The 18,173-nt window shown below is 42.7% G+C and overlaps 1 long non-coding RNA gene across 1 annotated transcript; it reads right to left on the bottom strand.

Annotated features, from left to right (window-relative positions):
- Positions 1 to 1,635: 1,635 nt before the first annotated feature.
- On the bottom strand, positions 1,636 to 13,363 carry LOC132248413 (uncharacterized). Its single transcript, XR_009459602.1, has 3 exons — positions 13,288 to 13,363; positions 6,199 to 6,279; positions 1,636 to 1,822 (listed from the first exon to the last, which is right to left on the bottom strand). It is a non-coding gene; the product is annotated as an uncharacterized LOC132248413 (long non-coding RNA).
- Positions 13,364 to 18,173: the final 4,810 nt, after the last annotated feature.

The following is an 18,173-nucleotide window of genomic DNA, read 5'->3' as shown; positions in this document are numbered from 1 at the left end:
ATAAAAGACTTTGCCAACATGTTTTAATAGGTTATCCCTATTACAAGATTTTACCAGGTAATAGAGGGTATTATGTAGTTTTTCCAAGTAAGAAGTATTTGAAAGCATGCTTGGTTCATCCATCACTCAAAACCAGTCCTCCAGGCATGCAGATTATAGGCTCTGTTCTCCCATGACTGTCTCTGTTTAGTAATTCCCACTAAAATTAATGGGGGATGTATGCATGAATCATCTGGATACATGGTATGTATGTGTATCAAGAAAGATGTGCCCCATCTATGAACTTTCCTTCTTGGCCGAACAAAATAGAATGTGCAGCAATAGAATGTGCTGTAATCCTTGATCCAGCCAGAAGACAGATCACAAGTCTCTTGAATTTACTGTTAGAAGGCATAAATAAAGTTATATCTGGAAAACCTTCGTTGCAGAAGGGTTATTCAAACATAGATCCCCAGGGAATTTGAAAACTGTGTATAAATACCCATTATTTTATATACAAAGAAATTAAGAGTACAAAATAAAAAGTTATTTACAAAAGACAGTGCAACCTCCTGGTAGAATTGAGACTAAAAGCCTAGATCTCCCAATCCTAGTTTAGGTTGGGTTAGCTTTTTCTAACAGGAAATTTAAGCCAACTGGAGGGGGGGGGGGGGAAAAAATCAGTCTCATTTAAAATTTCAAGGAGTTTTGGACAAGTGAAAGAATGAAGAAAAGACCTTGGAAATATGTGGCAACACTTAATTTCAGAAGCTTCCAGAATGACCTTTTTATTTTCTTTTTTTGGGTGTGGGGGAAGGGGATAGCTAGATTTACTGCAGGATTTAAGTGCCATTTGCAAAACTGAGGAGGACATGCTCCCTTTATTCCCAACAGGGCAGCAACAGGACACTCACCTGGGTTCAAAAGCAGAACTTGGTTCAAATTCCTGGCTCAAAAATGTAATTTGAACCAATTTTTCCCAGCTCCAAAGAGAGCGTATTAACCCTGGAGACAACCTCTCCTGCTAAATTGCCTTTGTTGTATAAAATACTTAACTGTTCATTGGAGCAGTGAATGGAAATCAGGTCACTGACATCCCAGGTAAGTGTCCTAACTGATAACCTACTAGAGAGTCACTTCTCTCTGGTCTGGCCCAATGAATATTTAAGCTTTTTAGGGAAAGTGGAATGATTTAGCATAGACCGAAATAAGCCAAACAAAGCAACAACCAATTACTGGCACATCTAATTCTAGCCCTAAGTCATGATCACCAAGTATTATTGTTTCTATGTTAAATCACTGTTCTACACAAGTGACCATGAGAGTGATTAATACTGACGTACTGGACTTTCTTGGGAAGAAATATTCCTTGGGAAGACAATTGCTTAGTTTAAAATGCTTGGGCCAGTTAGCATAGGTAGACACCCCTCCCCAAAGCTTTGGTGGAGAAAGTGCCTAACAACCCCTCTACATATAGATGTAGATCTGTTTGTGCGGCATATTTACATCTGGATAAGGATCTGGAAGCAGCACAGCTTAAAAGCTGCTGTGAAATACAGCATTAAGTTGTGAAAAGATAAATTCCTCTAGCATTGGTTGTAGCTGATTTCAATTGTAGCTACAGAGCCTAGCTGCATTACAACAAACAAACCAGTTAAAAAAATTTAATAGCAATACCATAGAAGTCTGATTTCATCTTGCAGACAGTAGTGGCCACATACCTCTTCTAAAGAGCACATTAAAAAAGTTCTTGGCACAGCAATGTAAACATTTAATGACGGAAAAATTATCAGTAAGAGCCAGCCTTCGGGTCTTGGTTGAATGTCTCTTCTTCACCCTATGACTGAAACACACACACAGCTATTTGGATTAGTCTAAAAGACATTTTCTTGTAATGAGAATAATTTTCAAACAGCCTTTCTCAGTTCTACATCATTCACACAAACTCTATACTGATTGCCTTTGGAGGCAAATACACTATATGCAAGGATGTAAAGTGCAGGTGCTCATATGCATCACTCATGATTCCTGAAGAAAACTTTATGCTCAAACTTTAACGCTACCAGCATGCTAATTATGCAAACTTGAGTAACCATATTATTATGAATGCCATGGTGCTAGCACTGCTATAGAGGACATTGATCGATGAAAGAGTTCACCATTGAGAAGAGAAAGTATACAGCAGACCTAAATAACCATTTGCCATTGTTATTGTTTATAATATATCATGGCTTTTTAAGGGATACTTATGTTAAACATTGGCTGACAAAGTTAGTGGGAGTTGCATCTGTATAAGAGCTAAGAGCTGCAGAATCAAGACCAATATATACAGGCAGAACAGGAATAGTTCCTCTCAGGGAACCTCTGCAGGGGAACTGGCAGTTGATTAAATACAGACAGCAAAGTATCTTAGAAATGGAAATAAAATATTATGTTGCATTAAAACTTCAAGAGGAATTTTAGAAAGGTAAAATGAAGTTACCATTAAATGATATTTGAAGAACAAACTGATGTTAACCTATTCATTCTTGCAAATAATAGTAATAGCAGCTACCTATAGTAAAAACAAACGTTCAGCATGTTTCACTCAAAATAAGAAATTATGTGGTTACAGATGACTGTTTGTACTAACAATTTAAATGTGAGAAATTAAGTCTCTCAAGCTATTGAAATCACATCCATCCAACTGACTATAAGCAGGTATGCTGTAGACTGCATTTTCTTTCCCCCCCCCCCTTTGAATTCTATCAAAACAATTTTTAGTTCTAGCAAAAGCAAACTGTAAATTTTCAACTTGACTTTTTTTTTTGTTTTCGCCAAATACAAGTTAGTTTTATATATGCAGCACCTCTTAATTTATACTGAACAACCCTTTGATAAGATATTTCAGTCTGAAAAATAAATAGTATGCACATTTGTTGAATTATCAATGAATGAAGAGGTAAGCCTATTGCAGGCTCTTCTGTCGAATACATTACTGATGACTTGCAGTGTGACTAGCACTTACACCCCAACACTAAAAAAGTAGTAACTAATATGATTAAGGCTGCTTATTTATACAATGTTCAACAATAGGTAGACAAAAAATTAAAATCTTGGGTTATTTTCCAGGTAGGAAGCCTATATACAGGTGACCCTCACCATTCGCGGGGGGATATGTTCCCGTGATCCCTGCAAATGGCGAACACTGTGAATAGGGCACGTTGTTCATGAACACAGTGCCCCCGATGGTTAGGGGTGGGGCACAGCTCCAGCAGCGATGGCAGGAGCCCGGCAGTGGGAGCCCGGCAGCAGCAAGCACGGAGCGCCCAAGGAGTTCCAGTAAGTGTTTAAAATGTATTTAAAAATGCAGGTTCAGCATCTGCGAATATTTGAAACTGTGAATACTGAACCCGCGAATACCAAGGGTTTCCTGTACATACTTATTCCTTAGCTCTATAGACTGGAAATCACTGACTGTTCTCAAAATTTCTACCATCTCTTTCTGCCAAAAGCACATTTCCCATTTCTGGTAATTAACATTAAGAACTCATAGGTTCTACTCAATATTATTTGACCATCAACTTTGCACCAACCAAGGTGAAGAACTCCATTCAAATGGTTTTCCCAGAGACGGTTATCTCATCTGTCTTCCATCATCCTAACCATATCTATACATACCCTATTCACTGAAGTCATTAGAATTTCACTATATTTTCTGTTTGGTTCTTCATAAATCTTCTGTACACATAATTTTCAATGAACTTAACAAAATTACTCTAAAAAAAAAATCTTTATTTGTAAGATCTTTCTTCCTTCCTCATAAGTGCCCTGCTCTAATACTTATATAAAACAACAGGCCTTCTAATGGTGGTAAAAATTTAAATTTGGCTTTTCCCACTAGTTGTTTAGAGTTAAAATTATCTCCAGAGGACATGTCTACACATGTGTATTTACTATGCAGTAACCAAAACTACTGCAAACTATGGGCATGTGTCTACATGTGCATGCCTGTGCTGCACAGTAAATATGGTGACTTGCACTGACTTGAGCATAAATTTGATACCTGCTTTACGCAGCTATCAAATTTACGACTGATTAGTTACTGCACAGTAACTCAAGGGTAGACACCTTACTGCACAGTAACACTGTGTGTGTGGACTGACATGGGACTAACTTTAAAAATGGCAGCCGGGGCATTTGAACTAAAATTTGCTTGATGAGCTTTAGTTCAAGTGCCCTCCCGCCACCATTTTTAAGCATGGGGATGCAGATACATGAGACATGGCTGCACTTTAATTACAGTTGCCCTTGGAGCTGCTCTAATTAAAGTGCCACTGCCCCAACCCCCTAAGAACATATAAAAAAGTGTCCATAGGTACTAAATTTAATGTACAGTAGCAAAAGTGTATTAATGAACGTGTAGACGCACCCACATACTAAAACATTCTTTAAATTAGTAATGTATTATACTACAAAATTATCCCTCCCTCAAGGAATGGAAAGAACAAACCAGTAAAATATTCCTACAATCTGTATTATCATAATTCATAACTAAGTATAATAGATAGAATCACTTATACTGCCATCTTACTCTGCCTTCTGCCTGTTTTCATACTAACAGGACCAACTACCTCCTTTCTACTGAAGTGAAAATGATCACATAATGAATGCATTGCACACTGTCAGCTCATAAAATAAATGCTTATACTTTTTAAATACTAAGAGTAACTCTTCCTCAAAAGAGCCTACACAAAACAAAGCTGATGTTCCTACACCAAGCTGGTTGTATAGGTAGAATAAATCTAAAAAGCATTAGAAAAACTCAAAAGCAAACTGCAACCTCAGTTTCCAAAATCCACAGCAAAATCCTGAAGTCAATGGGAGTTTCACATTTAATTTCAACAAACCAGAACTTCTGCCATAATTTTAAAACTTTACCGATTTTTCACCAAATTTATTTGAGGGGAGATATAGCTGGCAAAATCTTGGGAATTCAATTTTTCTTGGAAAATTATATTGGACGGCACACGAGCCTTCACTTAAGTCATACATGGGATGTTTAAGTGTGGATTACGGATGATAAAAAAAAACAAAACAAAAAAAAAAAAACACAACACACAGAGGTGTCTGTTCAGATCCTGCACTCTGAAGGTAGATCTGTAAGAACAGCTTCCAAGGAGAATGACTGATGTACAAGGTGTACAAGCTTCTGGAAGAGTAAGGTAAGTGTTGGAAGATTTGTGTTTAAAAGTAGCTCTTCTCCCATGTAAGCTGGACTAGAAGTTGATGAAATTGTACCATAGCTGTGTGTGCCTTAGCTCCAAGTTGGAGGTCATAAAATGGACGCCCTCCCTTTAATGCAGCCTCATTATCCTATCTTTATGCGAGTGAAGTGAACTTTACCTAAATGATTATCAGCTAAATGAAGTCGACTATTGGGTGCCATAGAGGCTCAATACGCTGGCTTTTGGGCTATAGATACAGTGCAGTACAGTAACTCCAGTTATATAGTGATTTTGTTGGCTGGGTTGTTAGATTCGCTGATGAATTCCCTATAGTCTGATAGCTTGACTGTTTCATGCAGTTTTGTGATGAGAAGAAGTGAAGATAAGCCATTAAGAATGCAAAGAGAAACAGATAAAGAAAAAAAATGCCTTTGTACTTTTGGATCCTTGTTTTAAAAGAGAGGAAAAAAACCTTGAAATACTGTAGAAATTCTGTAAAGAATCAATGTTCATGAGAATTGTGTTAAGCAACAAAAACCAAATGCCTGAACTATTGCCAGTTACTCACTGGAAGGAACTAGTGGCTGCAAAAGATAGCTAGTTCATAATTGTCTAAACGACAAGGGGTAACCTATCTTCTTCTTGTGCTGTTTTTTTCCAAATGAATTCCTAATAAGTTACACACTTTAAAAAGGAAAATGGGAGTCAGCTGCAGTATGTCACGACATGAACTCTGGCCTACCCCACAAATAGCTTCCTGCTTTTTTTCAGCCTTCCTCTCTACCACCATTCTAGCAATGCTCACATAGTATATCGTGTTGACAGCAGTGATTTTTTTTTGGTTGTTTCCTTTATATCCTTTACAAGTTTTCCCAACTATTTAGTTGGTCTAATAAAAGATATCACGTCTACCCAAAGAACCTTATCTGTCGTGGGGATGCAGTAATTTTTGGGAATTATAACTAATAAATTAAATGTACTGAACAGAAAATAAAGTGTTGTTATGACAAACCTTGGTCTCACCCGGGGGTGACCTCAGAGCTCCAGGTTCTCTCCCATGGCCAGCTGTCCTGAAATCACTGTTAGGACCAAGCTGTAGGGTAAAAAAAAAAGCCAAAACAGGCCTACTGCATAACACAGATAAACAAAAGAAAGAAGTTGTTAGGTTTGGAGATAAACATACAAAAGCCAAAACAGAGATACTACACTGCTACTTTCTAACCTAAAGTAGCTTCCCAGTCTTCCACTTCCAGAAGCCAGAAATCCTGCTAACTTCTTGGGTGAGCCTCCAGGCTCATTGGCTGAATTCCCTCTTTCCTCTAAATGCTGCACATCTTCTCTTTCTTCCTTTCTATTTCCCAGGGATACATGGAAATCCTTTGCCTAGATAAACATCTGAAGTTTGGCATCTACCTGAAAAGCATGTTAATAGAGTTCTCTTTCATATGCACCAGGCCATTGTTTGATACATGTGCTATTTTTTGTAAAAATTCCCAGAAATTTTTTTCCTACCCATAGATAGGCAGAAGCTAGGGCACAATGGCACCTTAGAGACAGCATCTGATGACGTAAATCCTCTTCTAACAAAATCTTATGCTACACAAATCTGATTTAGTTATTCTAGTAAGGCAAAAATCTACCATGCCTTTTGCTCAAGTTCAAATTAACATGACTAACTACCACTCTCTGCCTTAAGGTGTGTGCAGACGTTTGCCTCACCTGGGGTGCATCTTCAAGTGTCCCTATGGCACCTTTGAACTGCGCTATGTTGCCATAGCAACATGCTATAAGAAGGGAGTGCTTTGCTATGGTGACGTAGCTGCGGCATCACAGCTTGGTCCCAAACTGATGCTAAGTCTCTATAGTGCATTGCTACAGTGGCATTGCATCATGTGTAGACATGCCCTGGTCTATATCCACGCAGCTCACTTTAATTAAGGATGGGAAGAGAGGCAAACAGATTCGGAGGGGGTGCAGGGGGTCTGCCAGGTCTGTGAGAGTAGGGGTGAGTCCCCATGTGGTGGTGTTCATCTGGGGGTGGGGGGTCATGGAGCTAAAAATAGCCCAGTCAGGGTCAGAGGGGTAGAAAGAGCACAGTCCCAGGGCTGGGGCAAGTAGCTCAGCTTTCCCAACCCCAGGACTGTGTTCCAACTACCTAGATTGAGTTAACCCATTTCCAGCCTGAATTCCCTCCTCAGGTTGAACTAATTTAAGATTAGGCCTGCCATTTTTTGGCTCGTTTAACCCCCTGGAATGCCTGCACAGATGGATATTTAGATCAACCTCACTAGGGTTAGATCGATATAAATGTAACATTTATACATACCCTTAGAAACTAACACCTTGTCCCAACTTCCTCCTGACTTCAGACTAACATAATTACCACCTCTCTCCCTATCTGATAGGTATTCTAATACTGTTTTCTTTAATATGTACCAGATTATTGCCAACTAAGAAGCTGTTTCTATCCCCAGAGCCGACTATACACAAAGTGATAATTTGTTGATTGGGTGGGTCTGACTGCTAAAATACAAAAATATAAACCCATGTGTGTCAAATGTCACATTTCATACAAACAAATAAAACTAAAAATGAACCTAGCTTATTATTAGCCGTTGATAGAGATCAAGTATGAGATTAGTTAGCCCAGTTTTGGGGCATATTTTGTGTGTGTAGAAACTGCATCCCCCAAAATGAACCATTGCACATTTGGGATATCCCATGACAGCTGTCTTTTAATATACCAACAAGAAGTGTATTAAAGGGAAGCTACAAGTGAGAGGGCATACAGATAAAACAAATTATGGGATGTTAAAAGGTCAATGCAGAACAGAGCTAAGGTTATTTGGGTACCAGAGTACATTAGCTAGTTATTCTGCATTTGGAATGCAATGAGTCCGTACACTCCACATACAAGCATATATTCACTGTATATTACTTGCTACCAAAAATTGGGAGGTTTTTATGAGTGTTTAAATATTTTTTGTGACCATATTTATCTCTCTTCTCATGTAAAGTCAGATGCTTTAGCTATCATGAATTCAAACTTAAAGTGCTTAGAAGTGGGCCCCAAAGCCACTTCTAATAGCTTCCTAGGTGTAGTAATGCAATTATTATTTTCCCAAAAAGCCTCCCTTTTCCAATTATATGAACCTCATCCTGTTCCTCAATACTGCAAGACTTTGAAATTGTGGTGTTTCCACTTACAAAAAAACAGTTCCTAAGATAGAGCTGAATGTTGTCATTCTTGTTCCTCAAGTCTAGTTCATTTTGGGAGGAAAATCTAAGATTTATGGGTATAAGAAAGAAATACTTCCCTCTCAGATTCTTTTTTTTTTTTTTTTTTTTTTTTAAATTCAAAGTGGTGGATTATGGAAGTGCTACAATGGCAGATTCATGTGCAGAAGGAAAGTTGGCTAGCCCAGGTTTCTAAATAAATGGACTTCATGGCTCTGAATATCTTCAAAGCCGTGATGGTCAAAACAACAGAAGTTGCTTCCAAACACAATCTAATTTACTTGTAATCCCAAATCTTCCCAATTTTACTTTATATATGTAAAGGTGCTACACATTTACAGTATGGTCACAGAAAGTATACAAAAGGAGTATGAGTGCTCATTTAAAATACAAAATGAGGAATAAGCACAATTTAAATTAATTGGTCTTTCAACAAGTTTTAAAAAGTAAAAAAAAGAGAGGCTTGCCCTTTTTTTTTTTTTTTTTTGCAGTATTCATTCCACTCTAATATGCTCATTTGATCTCTAATAGTAATGACAATACTCATGAATAAAAGGCTTCTATTGTATCAGTTTCTTGGTGATAATCATAAAACACCTCAAGTTATCCTAACTCTCTGCACAGAAAAACATAAGAAACATTTTATCCAAGATTTGAAGAAAGAAAAGAAAAAAAAAAAATCAAGCCTTTCTAGTTTGGAACACAACAATTTAAGTTTAAACCTGCTTAGTTTTGGAGATCTGAGAGCACTGTCTGTGGTCATCGACACAAAAATATGATGCAACACTTTTCAGCAAATATATAACGAATGACTGACTAGTTAAATAAATAGGCCACAAAGTGCCTGTGACACTTATTTGGATAAGAACACCCACCTATTTTTAATTATTTAAGGAACAAAAATAAGACCCTACAATGGAACTTCTATTTTATTTTCTCTTCTTTTCACCTAAAATGATTTACCAGCTTATTTTTCTGTAATATGGCAGAATAAATTCAAAAGCTCAAAGACTGTATGCCAATATTAAGTCTGAACCACATTTTCTGCAGTTGAATAATATGTTCAATTTATGAAGTTAAAAACCATGTTTATACATTGAAGGTGCCGACATCACTTTGTAGACATGAAAACAGTTCCCCATGTAATTGTTGTTCTAGTAATTATGCAACAAATAAAATTAAATAATGGATTCTTAAATTAATCAAAAAGGAAAAAGGAGAAAATTTTCAAAAGAATTCTTTTTTGTAACTGTTAGTATTATTTGGGTCACACTGGGCGCATCTACATGAGATGCTACTACACAGTGGTTACTAGGCATTTATTTAGTACTTGTATAAGCAAATACTAAATAAATGAGCAGTAACTAGAATTACTGTACAATAGAGTCAGCAACACCTTTTCAGTGACGTTACTGTGCAGTAGCCTAATACTACTTTGCAGTACTGTATTGGTACGATTTTTGCCACATGACACTACTGCACAGTAGTATCAGGCTACTGTGCAGTCAGGCTAAGTACAATCAGTCAAAAAGCCTGAGACTGAATTGATTCAGTCTTTGCAGGTTAATTTAAGATGCAGAGATTAAATTGAAACAGAAGTGAACAGACATTTACCATTGATTCAGGCAATGCAGCCACATGCCTGCAGTGACTCAGGCCAGAAACCAGGGGGCACTAGAGCACAGCTCTCTGTCATGTAGCCAGCATGAGCGGTGTGTTTGCTTCCTCTTCCTGCTGCCCCTGAGTTCTCTGGGATTTGCTGTCCAGAATTACAGCAATGGGACTCTGCAGCATTGCTCATCACTTCCTCTTCCTGCTTCCAGGTGCCTCTGGGATTTGTGGTCCACAGTTGCAGCCAGCACTAAGTAAGCAGGGCAGGGAAGCCAACTACTTGGGGGAAGGGAAATTTAACCCCCCCTCCCAGACCCCATCCATGGTTTGCCTGGTGGGGGAGGGGAGGGGGGGGTTGCAGTGAGCAGGCCAGTGAGCCTGCCCTCACTGCTGCTGCTAGAGAGCAGAGGGACGAGGCCAGTCCTGCTCTCTGGAACAGACAGCACAGCCCAGGACTGCAAAATGTTGGGGGACTCTGATCCAGGAAGGGGTCTGGGACAGAAGTTTGATAAACTGGTTTGACCTACATCAGTTAAGTCTGATACTACATTCAACTAGGTTTATCTTAAACCAGTTTCATCCATTTTGAAACTGATTTGTGCGTGCTGAACTTCTGCTCTGTTCCAGATTTAAACCAGTTTCTGCGTGATCACTTAAACCAGTGTAAGTGGCATTTCTGTCCCTGGCCACTGTTGTTTAGGTGTGCCCATTGTGTTTATTTTGGTGTAATCTGAAAGTAAAACCACAGAGGTGAAGAGTTAAGGTTGTACTTACCGAGTTATGGGCTGTGCATAGGCGAAACAAGAGGTGTGCGTGCATGACACTTTAAAGTGGGCTAAATGCTTTTGCACTGCTTTAATGGTGTCAGCGTTTGTATGCCTCGGTGGCATATTGAGCATTAATTCCAGCCACTGTAGGAAATTTGGCAGTTTAACATGCCTTAAATGACTTGGGGTGCAGCAAATTAAAACTCCTTCGAGGAGTTTCACTTTGCTGCCCCCAGAGACGCGAAGCGAAGCACCAGTCTCTTTCTTGAAAATGAAAAGAACTGACAGTTCTAGACTTTTCTAAGCACAACTAGAAGTTGGGTCCAACCACAAAGTTGAAATCCAGAATTTGCATAATAAGAATAATAAGTTTCAAATGCCAAACCTGGGTCTTTTACTCACTTCTGTAAACATGTACAGAACTTTAAGCATATAGCATATATGTCCATTTCTATTCAACAAAGCACATAAGGGTATTCTTCAGTTTCCTGGAGTCTATCAGAATTAAGAAGATGTTTAAGCATTCTTCTGGAAGAGGACAATCTATGGAAATTTTAGAGAAAAAAAGTATTTCAAATATCATTAGGGACTTAGAGTCCTCTTTGGAAAAGCGTTTTTATACCCATATATTTCTCCGGAAAACTTGTTCAAAATAAAATGATTCTCTGGTAAAGTTTCCACTGAATCAGGGGCCCCAGAAAACATTTGCCAAGAAAGTTTGGTTTGGCCTAGGTTCTGGCTAAGAACTCAGAGCACAGTACTCTTTAACCACGTTTTTTTTCCATTAACGCACTGAAGCTAAAAATGTCGCTGAGAGCCAGAAAAAGGTTGGAATACAGGTTACTCTGCCCTCTTACCACCTATCTGAAGAATCTGATGGGAATTCGAAATTATCTGTAGGTGCTAGAATTAAAAGAAAGGGATATTTCTTTTTACAGTGAAGATTTTAAGAAGGTTGTCTCAAGGGAAAAAAGAGCCTGAGAATATGCAATGACTAGTACGGGTATAAAAGGTCAGGTAAGAAGGTTGCAAAGAGCTGAGGGACAACAATCTATAAGGGGAATACCTCTTCTGTCTTCTGCAAAATTATTTACTTAGAACTATGAAGAGATTAGGCTCAAAATTGCAAACCTCACTATTAGTCACCTAATAGCTTAGGGTAATTAATAGCTCCAATTTAAGAATCACTGGGCACAGAAAGAAGTTACATTTTTTTTGCATGATTGGCCCCTTGTTAGCACTCTACAGTCATGCCGTGATACAGGTGCACAGCTACAAATTGCTTTTAAAGTGGCCAATAGTGCAAAAAAAAAAAAAAACCCTTCTCAAATGAGGTATCAAATGAAGCCACTCTGCTTTAGAGTGACTTAGGGAACTCCTCACCTCTGTGGTTTTACTTTCAGATTTTTTGAATGTTCAGGGTTGGCTGTCAGCAGGAAGGGAGTGAGGAGAAGGATGGGGGAATCCAGCAGCAGCAAGCTGCCAGATGAGCTTTGTCCAGCCTAAGCTGGAGGGGAGGGGTGCATCAGAACTCCTCCCTCCCCCCCAAGTCAACTGCCCCACCCCCAACCCAACCCCATTGACTGACCTACTGGTGGGAGCTGGCCCAGGCCTGTGATGCAGGGGGGTTCCAATGCAACCCCCTCCAGATCAAGTTGGGCAAGACAGCAGCTTCTGCTGCTCCTTTCATGAGCTGCCAGCTTGCCTGGCCTGAGGTGGAGTTGAGGGGATGGATTGGAGCCTCCCTGCCTCACAGGCCCAGCCCAGCCCCCCACAGTACACCAGCTGTGGGAGCTAGGAGGAGGCCATGAGGTAGGCCAGGGGCTCCAATCCACACCTCCCCCACAGCTCAAGCCAGGCAAAGCCCAGCTGGAAACTTGCTGTGGCTGGCTTCCTTCTCTATGACAGGGGGCAAGCTTGGGGCCAGGTCTCAAGTTGGCCCACCCACCTGTCTATATAAGGTAGTCCACCCAGTCTTGCCTGCCACAGTCCTTCAGCCCTACTCAAAACATCCCCAGGTGCTGCCCTTCAGACTATCCTTCAGCCCTACTCAGCACCTACTAATGCATAGTCCTTCAGGATGTAAGGATGCACCCTACTCTGTGTGGGTCACCTCTGTTCTCACACCCTCTCTCTGAGCTACATGACTGCCCCCTCACCCTGGGGCCTCTGGCACCTCACACCCCTGTGGCATTCAGGTGGCTGTAGCCATGCCTATCCCACACTCCTCCACCAAGGTCTTACACCCCCTGGGGCTCAGGGGGCCTCAGCCATGCCTGGCCTTCTAACCCACATTGTTGTGGGGGCTGGGGTTATTGAGGCGCCCCGACCTGCCTTTCACTGGGGAGGTTAGTGGTGCTGGTATTTCATGGAGGCTGTTCTACCACAGACAGTCCCACCAGGCCTCCCTACCCCAGCAGAGTACAGTTTCAGGTCATGCCCAGGACCAGGAGCCTCCAAGCCATCCCTGTAGTTCCTGCCCTTACCTCCAAGAAGTTCCATGAGTAACAGGGGAACCAAATGGTGTTACTCCCTTGGCTACAAGCTGCTAACTGCTGGCTCTGCCTGGCTTGCCTTTGTTTGAAAATGGCTGCCTTAATCAGGTACCTGAGGGCTGCCTGCTCCAGCCCTTAAAGTGGCAGGCACCAAAGGTGCACTGCCACACCCTCCCTTCTTCATCTCCCTTCCTGCTGACAGCCCTGGAGATGGCAGGGGTGGTTGCTCAGCTGGGGAAAGGGGCAGCCTCTCAGCTTGCTGCTCACCTGCAGGCAGGTTCAATACTCCTTTTCTCCCCCCGACACATTAGGCGCCTTATGTAAAGCACTATGAACTAGAGGAGCATCTGAACATCTGTCAGTGCCCAGTGTTCCTAATACAATGCATAGGGACAGTTAGGCACCTAAGAATATAAATTACAGAAATAAGGAGCTGCCTATGCTCACCAAAGAAATGTGGAGGACAAACATATTTTTTATATTTTTTCTAGGATTTAGGTGTATTTGACTGCAGGGAGATGACTTTGTCTGGGATTCAAACACAGAACCTTCTCCTGGAGCTAGATGGCTTTACCTACTCTTCCTTACAAAACACAACCAGAGGAAATAATCTTTTATCCAATGGCACAGTGATGAGAGCACTTAGCCAGAAGGCAAGAACCCTGGATGTAATTTTCTTCTTCTGCCTAAGGGGATCTGCACTGGAATTTACCAACTTGCGGGAGAATGGCCAAGCTGTCAGGCTATGTGGCACTTTGTATTTGGTCTTCCTCAGTCTCTTTGATTGAAGCTGTTGAATTTTCAGTGGAATAATTAAACATCCACTGTCTGCCTGCTCAAGTGTAAGAGGGAGTGGGACTCTACACTACTGGATAGGGCATTATATGGGCAAAAGGAGATACAAGTTCCAGTCCTGCTCCAATGAATATTTAATATAGAGTATTTAAACCAACTCTTGAGCAACTGGGTAAAAAGAGGGCTGGGCACTATCTCCTCTAGTAATGTTTTGAGGGGACCTAGATCCAGTAGATGTGCTCTGAGATCACCTGCTAGATTCAAGGGTGCAGGCTCCAGACAAGTAACAAAGGTGGAGGAAAAGTGTTCAAACAAACTATGGTCTGTTCAATACTGCCAAGTTTTAGGTTCTGTGGGGCATTCCTGGAAGTAAGCCTTAAGGTACTTTTACACAAGTGCGGAGACTGCTCCAAAGTACTGCAATTACCATGCTCCAGCAGCCTCCCAGTGTCCCCATGCTTAAAAATGGCAGTGGGGCACTTGAACTAAAGCTCATTGAATGATGCAGTGGCACTTTAATTAGAGCAGCTCTTAGAACCACTCTAATTAAAGCACTGCCTCCCCCCACACCCTCCCACAGTACGTGTAAAAGTGCCCTTAGTGCCTTGACACAGGTTACCTTAAAGCCAGCATAAAGGAGTTAGTTAATGGGTGTTAAACTGTAGTACCCCCAAAATCAGTGGCCACCAACAAGTGGATCCCGGTCTACCAGTAGATCTCGGAGCCTCTTGTGGTAGATCTTGGAGCCTCTTGGAGTCAATCTGAGGCTGAAGTGGGGGGCTGTGTGTCCACATGCATGGTCAGCAGGTCAGTTCATGGGGGAGGAAAGGGGTGGGGGCTAGATCAAGGCCCCCATGGTGAGGGACAGTGCTGCAGGGGCAGGAGCAGGGGTAAATTGAGTAGGGTCCCGGCCGGGTGGGACTTACCTGCTGGGAAGGTGTGCCCCCTCTGCCTCAATCTTCCCCCCCTCTTACCTCCCCACAGACTTACCTGCTGGGCAGGGGAAGGGGAGGGGGGTGGCAGTGGTGCACAGTAGATCTTGAGTTCCTCTTAAATACCAAAGCTGATCTCCTACTTAAAAAGGTTGGAGACCACTGCCCTAAATGTTTTAAAGAAGCCACTCAAAAGGAGGTTTGTATTATAAATTTGTTACCCATGCTGTTCCAGGGCATTGCTTGAATAGTCAGGGGAAGTAAAACATTTTGCTTTAATTCCTCCATCATCCCAGAATACACATCTCCCAGCCAGTCTACCCCTTGCTAACATCCAAAACTCTAGTTGTTCCCCTCCTACCCCCTCCCTGCTCTGAGCTTAATTGCAGGGAGACCATGGAGCCAGGAAAGCCTGTTCCCCCCAATTGCTTCATCTTGCTGAGAGTAGCTCAAGACCAGAGAACCCATGGAAAGCATGCTTCCCCAGGGCTCTGTGCTCTCACCAAGCCCCTGCCACTCTGTGATGACAGCCTGGTGCCCCACTCTTAATGTGGAGTGGCTGCTTTGCTTTCTCTGTGTTCTGACTGAAACTGATGCAGTCAGTCCATGCTGAGAGCAGCTTATGCCCACATAATTTTGTACATGAAAAGCATGGCCACGCATACATGCATAATTTTGCATAAGTTAACTGCAGCAGGCTCTGTGGCTCCACCTCTGCAGGGCTCCAGGCACTCCAACTGGGAGCCCCATGATGTGGAGGCAGAAAGCCATGCAACTGGACAGTTGGCTAAATGAAGATGGAAACCCCTACCTGCGGGGGTGGGTGTGTAGGTGGGTATGGACCACATGTCATTGGGCTGGGCTGGCCAGCTGGCTCCATGCCTCCACATGGGACTTCCAGCACTCCCGCCCAGCCCAATGGCACGTGACTCCCTGCCTCCATGTAAGGCTTCCCGCTGGAGTGCTGGAAGCTCCATTTGGAGGGCCAGCCCAGTCCACTGGCACATGGACTGGGAACCACACACTATTGGGCCACATGGAAAGTTACACACTGAGGCACAGAGTCACATGCTATCAGGCCGGGTGGGCTCCTGCTTGCCTCCACATGCAGCTTCCTGCTGGAGTGCTGGCAGCCCCACATGGCAGTATGAAGCCCACCTGGCCTGATGGCACACAACTCCCAATCCACACACCATCAGGCCAGGCTGGCTGTCTCCATGCCTCCATGCAGGGCTACCAGCACTCCAGCGGGAAGATGTACATGGAGGCATGCAGCCCACCCAGCCCAATGGCATGTGGCTCCCACCTGTACTACTGCGATTCACATGTGCTGGCAGAGCCAGCCTAGTCTGGTCTGAAAGTGTGAGCCAGTGGGCTGTGTCAGCTCCATGCCAGCATATGCAGCCCCCGGGTCTCAGCCAAAGGGACATGTTGACAGAGGCTCTGCCTGCCACAGCCACAAGCACCCTGAGGGCCCACTGCCTGCTTCTGCTGAGGAGTGGGGGCTGTGCACCATGGGGCTGTTGTGGGGGGTCTACATTCCCCTACAAACCCCACAAACACAAATCCCCACAAACCACAAACCCCCACACCCACCCACAAACCCCAGACACCCCTCACACCCCTTCACAACCTCTCACAAACCCCACACCTGCCAATAAACTCCACATACTCCCATATCCACATTCCCCACAAACACCACACCCCCTACATCCACCCACAAACCCCACATACACCCACACCCCCACACACCTTCATAACCCACCACAAACCCTACCCCTCACACCTGCCCACAAATCCCCCACACGCCCCACACCCCTTCACATTTCCCACAAACTCCACACCCTCCCACAAATCCCACATACACCCACACACCCCACACTTGCCCACAAGCTCCCCACATACCTTCACAAATCCTCCCCCCACACACACCCAACATCCATCCCCAAACCATGCAAACTAACTGCATATATTTCTAAAGAAGGTTCAAAGTGTTATATTTAGTTTTTTGGGGTTTATTTACAAAAGTAATTAATTTTGCATAATTTTGAGTTTTCCTGCCCATAATTTTGAATTTTTCTGCACATAATTCCAGGGAGTTTACACAATGGAGGAATAGAGTTCTGTCTCTTGTCCACACTGCTGTTCACCATCCCTCCAGTGGCAAGTCAGTCATTCAGGTCTGAAACAACATGAAACCTTCACCTGTGACTGCCCTAAAAATGCCCTTATTTTATGGCATCGCAACATTCCACAGATTTCTGGCATTATACAAGTAATCATGGTTGAATGTAGTATCAGACTTAACTGATTTACGTGAAACCGGTTTATGAAACTTCTGTCTCAGACCCCTTCTGGGTTCAAGTTAAATCACAGTCCCCCAGCATCCCAGGATGCTTTGCAGCCCTGGGCTGGGCTGTGCTGTATGCTCCAGAAAGCAGGGTTGGTCCTGCCTCTCTGCTCCCTGGCCAGAGAAGTGATGGCTGGCTGACAAAGGGGTAGGGGTGGGAAACCCAGCTGGGGACTTCAGCCAGGTCTGCCTGGGGGAGGGAAGGAAGGCAGCCCCTGCCAGACTTTTCCCCATGGGAGCAAAGGGGGTGGGGCAAGGTGTGTGTTGGGGGAAGGAAAGCCTGGGGAGGGACTGCTGCCCCAGGCAAGCCCCGGCTGTTTGAGTTTTTTTACCAGTTAATCATTGTCATTGCTATTCCATGCTAGGAACATGAGTATAGAACTTCAGTCAGAAACTAGTTGTATATCTATTTTATACTTCATTTGAAAAATATGTAAAGTTCAGGTACCTGATTACAGTCTCTTATGCATAATCACCTCATTATAATATCTTTACCAATTTAGCTAGTCAGGACAAAAAATTGCATTGTGTAATAGTCAAGCACTTTCACTCCTGTGTTATATAGTCTGTGTAATTTCTACTGTCAGATGAATCATCTAAGTTTGAAAGCCAGGAAGAATAGCTGAGAGGGTAAATAGTTTTATCTTTAAAATTAAGCTTTTGTATATAACCAAGCTGATTGTCTACCGTCAGAGCTGGGACTCCCCCCACACACACTTCCTGGAGCCCCTCTGTAATCTGGATCAGTGAGATTTGGCAGAGCTCAGAAAAAATTTGCTTCTCAGCTATGCAAAGTCTGG

This window comes from Alligator mississippiensis, chromosome 2 (assembly GCF_030867095.1).
Source record: "Alligator mississippiensis isolate rAllMis1 chromosome 2, rAllMis1, whole genome shotgun sequence".
Lineage (NCBI taxonomy): Eukaryota > Metazoa > Chordata > Crocodylia > Alligatoridae > Alligator > Alligator mississippiensis.
The sequence above is the reverse complement of the archived record's forward strand: the minus strand, read 5'-3'. Positions and strand labels throughout refer to the sequence as shown.